The sequence below is a fragment of the Corvus cornix genome, chromosome 2, assembly GCF_000738735.6.
Source record: "Corvus cornix cornix isolate S_Up_H32 chromosome 2, ASM73873v5, whole genome shotgun sequence".
Taxonomy (NCBI): Eukaryota; Metazoa; Chordata; class Aves; order Passeriformes; family Corvidae; genus Corvus; species Corvus cornix.
In genome coordinates, this window is record NC_046333.1 from 101,735,978 (window position 1) to 101,749,574 (window position 13,597).

Sequence of the window (13,597 nt, forward strand, 5' to 3'; positions counted from 1 at the left end):
TGCTCCCAAAAAGGTATTTTCTCCTATGGTGGATACACAGGGAAGCAGCCTCAGCAGGTTTCAGCTTGAGCCCACCTCTTAAGTTTATTCTTCAACATCTGCATTATGGAAAGATTCCTCAAAGGAAATCTTCAGGACTTTGTGAAGCTTAACCAAAATACTTAAAAATAAACCCAATTGCTAAACATCAAAGCAGTTCTAGAATGTGCTATTCATCTCCCCAAAGCACACAAAGAAACACAGAACTAAACCAAGACTCTCTCCATAGTTACACCTTTATGTTCAGCTTATACCTAGGCCCAGGAGTAGGGTTGACTGTTCAAGTTGACTACTAATGTGGTTTATACATCTCCCTGGCTTTAAAAAACTCCTTCCTCCTCCCTCTGCACCCACCCAGAAGCTCCTCGTAGTGCCTCTGATGTGCCCAATTTGACATAATTTACTGATGACAATACTTAGGAATGTTTAAGCAATCCCTTCCATGAGACCATCTTTTATGTAAGCTTACATTTTCCCTTTCTCTTGGCTTGAAAATATAAAACATAGGATACTCTCCTTCAGTAGTTGCAGGCAAACCATCTGCTCCCCAAAACATAGCATTTGAAGGCTTCAGTAATTTAAGAACTGCTGACAGTTTATACATAGCTTCCTTCAAAATAAAAAGCCACGAGGATAAGGAAAAAAAATTGAAACGTGTCTATCAAGTGATATGCATGCATTTCATACGTGATCTAATGTCTCATAAAGCTGACTTCAGTGACTTACTCAAGAAAAAAAAATGAAAATGAAGGGCTAAAACAAGTAGTGCAGAAACCCTTTAATCTGTAAGAAAGAAGCTGACAATATGTTCAAAGTCTTCCACCAGTATTTACAGAACTAACATCTGACCTTTCACAGACTGAAATCACAGAGTCAAGGTACATGAGCTGGTAACCATTACATATTATTTAGCCTGGAATACTGTTTCTTTTGGTACCACTACATATTTGCAATAAACCAAAGATACCAATTTTCCATGAGTTTGTGGGCACCCTTGAAAGTGACTTTGTCTGGCACATAGCAAATATCCACTTTTTTTATACTCATGTTTAACCACTGCTGGGTCCAGGGCCACCAGTTTGTCCCTAGGCTGAGATCATAGAAATATTGCAGCTCACATCAAAGCCAACCAGAAGCATGAGACAATCTGCACAATGACCTCATGTAAGAGAGGGTAGGAGTTCAACAAACTTCATCTGATGCCTTTACATAGAGTGCCAGGCCATCTGAGCAAGGATTTCAGCATTCCACCTTGCTGCTGCTTACCACAGCATGAGATACAGGAAAAAAAAAGGAAGTAATATTTTTCGTTTATAACATCTACAAAAAAACCCAGACAGGACTAGAATCAAAGACTCGTAGAATCATTTGGGTTGGAAAAGACCTTAAGATCCTTGAGTCTGAGGTCATATGGTTTATGCCTTATAGTTCCCCAAAGTGGACCAAAAATTTTCTAAGGTTAAACCACATGTATCACCTGGAGATAAAGGGTGTTCAGAGAATTAATAAGCCAGAAAAAAAAAAAAAAAAAAATCCATAGACATTTTCCTTAGCCATTTTATTTTGTGGCATTCATAACATGTGATTAGTATGGAACAGTGTGTTGTTGGCTCTGGCAATTTCCTTTTAGGGTTGAAAGATATTGGATAGTGTCTGACAGGGGCACAAACCCCCTCAAACTTGCACTAGCAGCAGTGGTTGGGTAAGGGGAGGTGTTGGGAGGGCACAGAGAGCAGTAATTTCCAGGTAAGCCCTGTTGCTAGTGAGGAAAAATTGCTTATGTATGAAGGCTCTCCCCAGGGATACATTTGGGCAACAGATAAATATTCTGTCGTGGCTGAGGACAAAAGGAGTTCCTGTTCTCTTGAAACCTCTGGTATGTTCTGGTGGAGGAATTTGAAGTCCACCACAACAATATTTCAGCATTTCTTCCACTCTAATTGAAAGAGAGACAAAAGAAGAGAAAACAGCAGTGCAGAAGCACATTCAAATTAAGTGTAATTTTAAAAGAAAGTAATGTTGGAACCTTTTCAAAGTTTGGAATACATTATCATAAACATGTAGTTGTGTAAAAATTAGTGTTCCAGGATGTTCTGAAATAATGGCTAAAGCAATCACCCATGTATTACCTAAAGGCAGTATAGTGGCATTGTTAGATATGATGCCACAAACTCTCCTTTAGTAATACCCTCATTTTCCTGTCTTTAAAACACATTTTCCAAATGTTGCTCATCCAAGAAAACATTTCCCTTGACAGATAATTGATTTCAGATTTAAAAACAAACAGAAACCCCAATAGCAACCAACATATCCACTGGAAAATCAGCCATTGTTAAGCCCCAGTGATCTCTATTATACTTGCAGATATCTGCAGTACTGTCCTCATGCCCTGGAAGAAGGATGTGAAACTCTGACATGGGAGATTTGAAATAATCTGCACCAGAATTTCCTGGCAATTACCATACTAATGAAAAACTGCTTAAATTTAGTCAGCCATCTACTCAGGGAAAGGAAGAGCTGGGGGCAAAGGAACTCCACAAGTGTCTCCTAGTTGTCACCCAGACACTTTGAAACAGATTCAGCAGATATAAATTACGGGTTTTTAAATGGGGGGGGGTGGGGTGAAATAAATCAACCAAACCAGCAGATCCACCCTCCTCCTGAAGTACACATGGACAAAGCCTGCTGTTCTAGGACATTTGTTCAGGCTGCAAATTCAGGCCCTCAAAAGCAAGGACATGGCATGATCAAGTCTGTAGTGCTCAGAGATCAGGAAGGACTTATGCTGCAGAGTAGTCCAAAGACCGACAGTTTTGCCCCTTGGACTCGATTGTGTTTGCTTGGAAATGGGAAGACACCGACAAGGAGCCCAGTGCTGCAGGCAAGTTATTGAAAGCAAACTTTGAAAACACCAGTTTCAAGGGCACCTAAGCACTTAAAGATGCTGACTTATGCCCCCTGACATTATGAGCTATTAGACACTTAATCCAGCTGGGTGTTTTGGAAAATCCAAGCAGACGTTTAAGTACCTTCAAAAATCATGTCTGAATGGGGACCGTGTTACTTTTGTATTTATAATGTGGTGACCAGCTCACTAAGGAAAGCAACTTTTAACTGCTTTCACTCAACTGGACAAAAATAGTAATAAAATAAATAAAAGGGCTAATTTGGAGGAAAAAAAATCATTAAAATGTTCTTATTTATTCGGTATATTGAAGGTCACTTTATTGAACAAATAAAATGTCTCTTAGGCACACTCTGTAAATTTTCAGTCAAGCTTCCTTTTCCATCTAAAGGCAATGAACTGGACCACACATCTCTTTACAGAGAGCAATATAAAAGATACAAAGCAATAAAAAATTTTAATCTATTATTTTATATTTCTTATTCAGGTTCAGCAACAAAACCATTCTGGGACAACCTAGGGTCCAAACCACAAAATATCATATTACACGTTCCCAATAAACTTTAATAAAGTCATTTCCTAGCTTTTCATTTGTTTGTTTGTTGCCTATTAGCCATTTGTAAATCCTACTAGCATTCCTCTGTGGCAATAGAATAAGTGAAAAGAGAATATTGTCTGAAGAAGCATTTCTATCCTAACGTCTTTCCAGAAACATTGACAACAGACATCTGGATTATTTTAATGCAAACATCCACCAAGCACTATAAACTTTCTTAGTCTAGTTGTAACTACCTCTGTTTGTAAAAAATCTTCCTATTGGTAAAATTAGGCAACAAAATACATTTTCCTTTGCACCTAGATAAGAAAAGGACCCAATCTCACTTGGAGACCCGAAGGGAGGAAAAAAAAGTTCATTTGTTCTTCCTCTAATAGCCTCTTGTTAGAGATATCTGTACCTACATTAGAGATATCCATAACTATCCAGAAGATTAGGAGTAACAGCATCTTTGGAACAGAGGATGGGGCGTTTTCTCCAAATAGCACTTGCATAAGACTAGAGTATCCACAATTACCTGACTACATTATCTTAGTCTCTGATCCAAACCCACTGGCAGCCACTCTACTGTCTTCAGCAGACTTTGGAGGAGGTGCTAAATGAACAACTGATGCATTCGAGTCCAAATCTTACACCTGTTCTTTTATTTTCTTTACCTCCCTTGTAATACAAATGGGCACCTATAGATGATTAACCAGAAGTGGAAAAATTGAGCTCTGGAAGACTCTCAGTCCTGCTTTTAAAGCTACAAGACTAAATGTTCCTGTGACAGATGCTGCATGGAGGAGTTCTATGCTCCTGGCTCCATCAATATGTGCATTCCCCTCATTTCTGTGACTGCCAACAGCTTCATTAGAGAACTCCAAATTAGAGAACTCCAAATGGAGATCTCTTAAACAAGACTGGTCCTTCAGCAGCCCCTATTTGAAAGCACAATAAATTACGAATCTAACAGAGTGATAATTTTACTGAAATCTGATTTTATCTCATCAGACAACTGTAAGTGCAAGTAAGTTAATAATGTACGCTCTTCTCTCCTGTGGCAGGGATTTGAGCTGACAGCCCATCACAAAAGATTTCCTGTCATTGTAACACTTCTTGTTACTATGTAAAGAAGCCAGGATTGCTAATGAAAACTACTTTTTTTGGTACCATTTTCAATTATAAGAAGATTTGTGCAGGGTTTTTGGAGATGTGGTGCTGATTCCTTGCCTCCATACTACCTCCCGCATTCGTCTTTTTATTTTGTCTTTCATCTCTTTTCTGATGCCCCACATCCCATCATGCCACACTGCACTCGTTAAATAAACCCCTAAATCTAGCTTTTGTCTAGCACTAATCCTTTTATTTCCTAAATCTTATTTAATCCAAAGGGCTTCCTTTCATCTCTTTAACTGTCAGTTGGATCACTACTGTTTCCTATCAACAGCTCCTGAAAATCCTGTATGGAGTTAAAAAGCTTTCAAGTGTTTCTATGATTCTCATTAGATTCTGCTCTCCCCAACACCTGCTAAAGACCATATTGCTGCTGCTCATGCCCTTGTGCCTCCCCTTGCCTTGACACAGTTCACAAGCCATAGTCATGTTAGAAAGGGTTTCCCCACTTTTTCTGGAAAACTCCCTGCCTAGTTTCAGCCCATACATTAGCAAGACTTGGTTAAGTATGCATTGTTTAATACAGGGCAAAACTTTTTAGGTAGAAGCCATCAGGGAGAGGGTCACAAGGAAGCTTTCCCTGGAGCCACAAGGAAGGGGTTCTCAGTTGGTTTTTCATGCATTAAATCACTGTCCATGAAAAGGTGTCGGCATTTCCGCCTTGTACTCCTGTTTCTCCTTTTGATCCCTCAGTGGCCAGTGGAGCAAAACTGGTGGAAGAAGCAGCTTTCAAAAGTCTCTCCCCGTAAGGAGCACCTGTTTGCTAACACCCATCAGGTGTCTGCAGCAAGGTCCTGCCTTCCCACTGCAAGATACTTTAGAGTGAGTCCATGTGCCAGGTGAGATGTTGAGCAGAAGTTACAGTGAGAGGACACCCCAGTTCTCATACTGCCCATTTGCAGACCATGCATGCCAGCTCTCTGCTCCCAGCCTTCAGCAGGCCAGAGCAGCTCCTCACAATCTGCCCTGTTCAGAAGCTCTCAGAGAGGCTGTACAAATGCCTTTAAAACTTTCTGCTCCTTGCAGCCTCCCACAGTGCATGTGACAGCAGCAGAAGCCAAAGCCCAGAGCTGGTGAGTGTACAAATACCATTCCCTCCAAAGGGAGGCAGAGCTGCTATTGCTACTCCATGGTGGGAGGGAATTATCACACCACCCACTCTTCCTCCAGACACCTCTTCACCTCCTTTCAAAAGTGCTTGTTGATTTTAGAGTATAGAGATGACCAGTCACTTTTACACCCTACTGGACAAACAGCCCAGATCAGATTTAGCAGTTCAGATTTAATTAAAAATGTGTGGAATTTATTTCCATTTTTCCCCCTCTGGCAGTGGCAAGTGTGACTATGAATACGTGAATGACACCAGGAGCAGTGTACTCACTGAGTCATGAGCACCCTCGTTCCTTACTGACAGAGACCATGTACAGAGAAAAAGGCCATTCAGAGCCACCATTCAGCAGCACGAACATGATCTCTTGAACCTCACTAATTTCAGGCATGGGATTTCATGCTGAATGCTGCCATGTGGGCCCACTGTACACAGCCAGTTAAACTGGCTAAATGGCTGCTGCAGTCCACAGCTGCTCTGGTTTGCATTCAGAAGCAAGCTGTTATTTGCTTCCTTTTGCACAACACAAGCCTTATCTCTCTGCAGACATGCAGTAGCACGTCTGCTACCTTTGCACTACCATACTCATGTCTTAGATGGGGTGGGTCCAAGCAAGTTCAGTCAAACTCCAGAGGCTTTTTTTAATGCTGAAATATTTTCTAAGAAGGCAATAGCAGGATGAATGGGACTGAAACAAGCATGGGAACACAGTAACTGTAAATTTATCCTCATTTGTCTCTTTCATATAATGCTTATTCAAAATCTTCTAGTGTTTTTAATTAGATTTTTCTCATTGTGAGTTCTGTATTTTACTTATGTAATGGTACTCCAATGAAGTTAACTAAGAGCTACAAAATTCAGAACTATATTTTTAAAAAATCTTTCAAAACCACAAATGTCTTGTACTGAGGGTTGAACAACTTGCTTAAGGATCTAGAATCTAACCTTTCCTCCAGCTCGGGTATCAAATGCTCCTACCCAGAAGGTCATCCACCACCCTTGCAACCCCTTTCTCCAGTGTGGGTGTGATAACAGGACCCAACCCAGCCAACCCTTTCGGAGGCGATTTTCCAGCATGGTTCTGGAAATTGCAGTGAGCGGGGGGTGACCATAATAACCACTGGGAGAAGGCATGAGCTTCACAGATATGAACTGTGCAGTGCCAGTTCCCCTCCATGGCAAGCACAGGGCTGGGTGACCAGGGCCTGGCTGTCTCATTTACTTAGTCCTGACAGATGCAGAAAAGCAGAGCAAGAAGTTTCAGATTTCACCAGTCATTTATAATGCTACCTCATCATCATCCACCGAAAGGTATGTGATTTCAACTACCAAATATAACAATTTATCAATTAAAGGGGACTCCTCTCAGAAAAATTAGATTTTTTCCTGTGATATCTGTGAAAGCAAAAGCCGAAGGAAGAAGTAGCCAGTGCAGCCAAAATCTCAAATTGACACCAGTAGTTTAAAAACAAACTGCTGTTTTATAGCCATGCAATGTAAAGGATGTGAGGTGAGTGTAATTTGAGTGGAACAGCTTAAAGCTGAAGAACAAACAGTCCTGCTGCCCTTTGAGCCTGATGGAAGAGGTCTGCAGAAATGCTGCTATGAAAGAGGGGTCACAACCGGTCTGGGGGTTATAAAGGTGTGTGTTGCTACGAGACAGTCTTGGACTAAAAATCAGTAGCACCAGCATGTATTTTGCAGCTGACAGAATGCTGGAGAACCATAGACAATGTAAAGGAAATTATTTTAGAATTCATGACTACTTTATCATCTCCAAATTTGCCACTTCAACCTGAAGTGACATGAAAGAATAGAACTGTGGTAATATTGGGAATATAGGATAGCGCCTACTATCTAATGACATGGCACTTCCAGCAATGAGAGGGACAAGCAGTACAGTCCATCGACTCTTCAAAGCTACCTGGAGGCCAGTTTTAAGTCAAGAGACCTGCCATTATATGTATCTCATATCCTGCATTCAGCAACATCCATCTCACATGCACACAAAACTTGCCGATGGACCACCAAAGCTCCTCACACAAAGTGGTGGTCATGTCCCCATACTTAACAAAATGAGAAGAAGTGCCAGCAGTAGGAAGTGTAACTGGCAAACCATCATTTGTCATCTGGGTAATTTTAATAGGGGCTGTGGTAATAATTAAAAAAACACAGCGGAAGCAAACATTGGACATAAGGCTCAAAATCTGCCTAAAAATATCTAACGTGTCATGTAACTGCCTAAATGCTTAAGTAAAGGTTCTCTGGCAGGTTTGCTACTTCTGCCATGACTTTGGTTCCAAAAACACATAGGCAAAAGCAGCACCTAGGCATATTCCACAAACAATGGCAAGTTGGAGAGAAATGTAAAAGAAAATCCCCCAGATTCTCATTTTTCATCTGGCTTCACTTTAGAGTCTTTCATATCCTGAGGTCATCCCTCTCCAGGAATTACATGACTTGCCTTTTACCAAAGCAGTTCACAGATAGTAAATATGTTTTATAAGAGAAAGCTGGAAGGGAAGCAAAAAAATCGTAGCTGGGTCTTGACTTTCTCTTACATTTTTGGATGAAAAATTCAAAATTATTTTCCCAACTCTTTTTTTCTCAATGAAGAAAAATATTTCAGAGAGCCAACTTGAAGCTACTCAAGGAGATACTTAGCAGTGTGCCCGGGGAACCTGTTTCAAGGGTTTAGGGGTCCATGAGTGCTGCTCAGTTTGAAAGAACCTTTCAAAAATACAGGAGCAGGCAATCCCATTGTGTCCTAAGTCAAGCAAGCAGGCAACAAGACCAGCTTGACTGAACAGGAAACTCCCCTTGGAAGGAAGAAGAAATTGTATGTTTGCTGGAGGTGAGGTCAGGCTGTACAGGAAGTTCACAGGTGGTCAATGGTTGCAAATCTTTTGGATGTAAGTAATACCTGTTCATTACTGATGGTTGGTTTGGGGTTTTTTTAGCTCCTCATACTAATTTTTAGAAATTTCTAAGCTGCTTCCCATGGGAAAACAAAGGAGATTGAGAACAACAGCACCCCATTAGAGAGAAGGTCTATCTGTCCCAACACTGTCTCCAAACTGACCAACCACTTGTCTAAAGGAGACCATGAGTGGTGCAAGACAACTGTAGATGGTGATGTTTTGTGGTAAATACAACATTTACTAAAAACAAGCTGGAAAATCTTTCCGTTGTAAATGCAACTACTCCCGTAGAGCTCATAATTACTATTGTTGTCATCTTCATCATCAAATTATCATTCAGCCAAGGAACTGTTGAGTAAAGTCATCAACTTGCTGTAGTTATAAAAGAAGAAAAGCAGGAAGGGTAAGTAACATCACAGAAATTATTTTAAAAACAGCCTTGTCACAGAGAAAATTAAATCCTTTCCACCACTCACACTGCCAACTAAATATTTGTGTTTATCTCTTCCCATCCTTTGTGCTATCCTGGATGTGGGGGATGACCGCATCTTTGGTGAGGCATTGAAGCAGCCTGATGGGCAGCTGCAACATTTTCCAGGGAGTACAGGAGCATTTCAGAGATCCCTGAGAACAGGCCGAATCACAGCACTGTCTGTTTGATCGGCTCTCTCTCCCAAAGCATCTGGATGGAGCTCCAGACAAGAGATGCTCAGAAAAGGAGTTGGCTGCTCGCCCTGCTGCAGATGAAGAATTTGAGCAGCACAGAGAGCACAGGGGGAAGGGAGTGCATTATTTCCAGTGGAGGAGAGACACAGCCAAAAGATGCCCCAGATTTGAAGGAGCTTTATCAAAATACAGAATCAACACATTTACTTGCAAAGGGAGGGAGGAAATTCCAGGATAAATTGACTGGATTTTGAAAGGTCATCCCCAAATCTAGTGGCTAAATCTAGCCAAATCAAGGTGTAATTTCTTCTCTTGTGGTACAATAATTCACAGAATTTAGGGTAAGAGATTCAAGTCCAAATCAGTTCCATTTCCCTAACAGGGTTATTCATACTGTGCTTTCACGGATACACAGGAGGAAACCTAGGGCATTTTCAGGGTTCCTCTGAAAGGAACGCATAAAAGGCTGAAAAAGTCAGCCTTTTAAGTCCAGTTTGTACAGGTGCAAGTGACACAAGGTAAAAACCAGTCGTGAACTGCTTCCAGTGCCACAGGCCATTGAGTACTGATGTTATTATAAAACCTGGGGACACAGCAAGCAGGTGTTAGACTGACCAAGGGGTTCCTGCACCAGTTTAGCTGGAAGATGGAGGGAGGGGGTCAGTGTTGTGGGGAGGCTGTAACCCATGTGTTAGCATCCCCTGGAGCAGCCTGTTCACTCCCACATCATGTGACTGATGTGCAGTCACGTGAAATTGCAATGGCATTGAGTGTGTGCCAAGGGTGGACACTGCCCTGACTGGCATGGACAGGAATCCCTACACTGCCCTGGTCAGATGCCATGGTTATGAAGGGTGTTGTGCTTCACCACATGTAGAGGAACAGAAATCTCTGCAATCAGATATTTTTCTTTCTCATGGAAGTAGTGGGTAGTGGCAACATGTCTCAGCTCTGAACTAGATCATGTGGAGAAGCAGGATGACATATTCAGCTGCTTTCCCACCCCCTCCTCACAAAAGATAGCAAATTGCCTATTGTTCTTTATTTTCTTGCACATCATTTTGAAAAAGCCTTACAACCACTAATTTGGGTGTTTGCCAGAATGAAAGCACCCCTAACATTCAGAAATTACACTAGAATAATTAGGCACAGGCAAGCCTTTTTGCACAGAAGGTGAAACGAGCTGAAATACTTGCATAGGCATGGCCATTGCATATACCAAAGGTTCTTCTGAGCTCTGAGAAAGCCTGAAACATGCTGCTTCAGTACTAATAAAGTTTCACTCTTGGTAATCACCCAGACTCGGAGTGGCCAAAAGAACTGGCGCAGGATAGCTCATGTCCTTGCTCTCTCTTTCACTCACAGCCTCTTGTGTTTGCTGCCAAGCACTGATAATCCCCTTAGTGCAGACCATTGAGCCTTTGGGACCATGGGAGTAAAACAGTCAAGCACCAGCTTTTTGTGACAACTCCAGTGCTGGGAGAGAGAAGCAGAGACTCCTCCTGGAACATCAACTGCGTGCAAGTATAGGGTAAAAGAAACTGACCCTTTGAGCTTTACAGAGCATGAGATGCAACCCATGTGACCATCCTCACCAAAGGGCAAGAGTGGAATCAAGTGGAGTCTCCCTGTGACACAGCCCCAGCTTTAGTGGGAGACTCCGGCCATGTTCCATAATATGAACTGCCAAGCCCTGACCAACCCACCGTGAGGAACCAGCATCTGCAGCCTTGCTGGCTCTGAGCACCTATGAGTGATTATACAGACACTCCAGACACTCCACACCCTCCTTCTTTCTGCCAGGCAGCACCTGGAATGGTGAGCCCAACAGTGGACGTGTAGGAAGTGGGTTATGCAGCAAGTGGGGTACTGCTATGAAGAAAGGAGGGGTTATGCCCCCTTGAACTTGATTTTTGCCAAGCAGGAAAGCAGAACCAGATACAAGGAGCTCAGCTATTCCCCTTTGTTGATCTCACACACACGATGTCAGGGATAAATAAGCACAACCCTGCCAGTACCTCAGCCAGCAGCAGAAGCACCAGGACTCCAGGTGCCCTTCCCTCCCCACCATGCACATACTGGAGGTAGGAAAGTTGTTCTTGGCATAAATTCAGTGGGCATCTGTGCTTGCAAAGGTCTTCATTGCAGAAGAGGTGAGAGAGCTCCTGGGAGTCTCTCAGGATTCTGGTAAACAGCAAACTTTTGCAACACGAGATTTAGCAGCACCTCAGAGAACTTAAAGCAACTCTATTTCTAAATATTTGCTCCACCTTTCAGTGAAGCTCCTACAGTATTTGCATTCACAGAGAACAGGGCTGAAGTGGATCCAACTCAGGTGGACACATTCCCACACACGTGTCCTGATCCATCTGTGATTTTTGTCAGTGTCACTGCAGTTGCAGACAGCAGTGGAATAACTCCTGTCAGGACATTTTATTGACACAGATGTGTTACATATTTTTGTCTCCACTGCAGGAGACAGCAATGGGTTAGGCTCTGCAACTGCGCACCAACTACAGCTGGTTGGCAGAGCAGAGAAAAGCCTACCTGTTAGAAAAAGTCAATTTTCAAATCCTGCAGTCAGCACATGGTGCTTAAGAGGTCTGTGTAAACCTCTGAAATATGGTCCTTTTCCATGAAGGCTTTATTTGAGAATCTTGGAAAGGCAGCACAAAAGAGAGACATAGTCAAGTTCTGTTACAGAAATTATGAGACCAAAGACCACATTTCCAAGACAGCAAAATCTAGAAGAAAATACCAGGAAGGTAAGTAAATATGTAAAATATTTCCCAGTATCTGAGTTTGACACTGTCATAAAATCACCATTTTCTCAGTCTTCTTGTGCACCTCCTTCCTCTTGCACCAGAACTTAGCCCCTCTCGCCACAGGCTGTCCAGACTCAGTTAGGAGATACCCCTTCATCCCTCCTCAGGTCTCTTAAGCTGAATGAAAGTCACAGGTGTAGAATTCATGTAAATAGCATAAAAACTCAAAAGCTGAGCTGAATTCTAGCCAAGCAAACCAAGTCTGTGTGGCTTTGTTTTGGAGAAGCTATAGAAAAGAAAATAGAGACAGGAGGCTTTTCAGAGAAGGTTCTTCCAGAAAGTTAATTACAATTTCAGTTTGCAGTTGGGAAGTCACAGCTACAATAAGGACCTTGTAGGTGCAAAAATGCTGTTAGTGAGGATCTTCTTGTTATTTTCTAAGTCCGTGAGAGACTTTTCTCTCTCACAGAAGAGGTAGCAGGGAATGTAAATAACCAAGCCACCTGCAACCTTGGAAAGTCTTGTTTATGGTATAGTAGAAAATATTTTGATAATGGATGTTTTAGGATTTTGGCCAATCACCCCCAAGGGGGGGCTGGTCCTTTGTCCAATTAGACTATGAAGAAAAAAGTCTATAAAGGGTTTGTAAAATAATTAAATAAATCAATCTTGCTGCACAATTCCTGCCTGCTGGATCTTCTCCTCCTCCTCCTCCCTATGGCTGCGGGACACGGTGATAGACCGTAGGAACCAGGCCTGCGGTAATAGGACCTCTGTCTCATAATCTCAGCATTTGTTTTCAAAGTAAAATAGACAAATATTTTCCCCCAACAGCATAAATGAATAGCATATGTGTCCTGCAAGAAGAGGGTGTGTTTGAGAAGAACAGTGGTTTTTATCTTCCACACAACTTTTTCCCCTTACTAGAAAAACCTGCTTGACAAAGAATCTTCCAAAACTTTTCTATTTTGGGCTCTGATGCATCCCTCCCCTTGCAGGACATTCAGAGAAAGACTTCAGCACTGATGCAGGTGTACACCTGCTACATTCATAGGCACACATTAACCACTTCTATGCCTTTACTGCTTTAGACACTGTACATGAATTGTATGATGCAACCTCCATCAATACCACAAAACTTCCTGACTTTCACCACCACAGAAGACTAGGACACTCAAGAAGAAGGCTCTGTGTGCAATTCCTGATCTAAAGCCCAGTGAATCCAACAGACAGCCATGTCCCTCTGTGGGGCACTGAGATGGGATAGGACTTTGAAGCTCACTGGGAGTATTAAAAAACACCGTGGGGGAGATGATTAACAACCAGAAGACTTCCTGGCTGTGGAAAGGGAACTCGATGGGTCATCTCTGGCAGTTCCCACGGCAGCAGCACCACAGAGGGAAACAGGGCAGACCCTCTGGTAATTAGATCTCAGGCTATTCACATGTTCAAGCAAAAACCTTGAATTTCATTATATACGTT

General features: G+C 42.2%; 1 long non-coding RNA gene across 2 annotated transcripts in view; it reads right to left on the minus strand.

Annotated features, from left to right (window-relative positions):
- LOC109144212 overlaps nt 1-13,597 on the minus strand; it is a 50,628-nt gene that overhangs the window by 14,875 nt on the left and 22,156 nt on the right. The window lies entirely within an intron of this gene.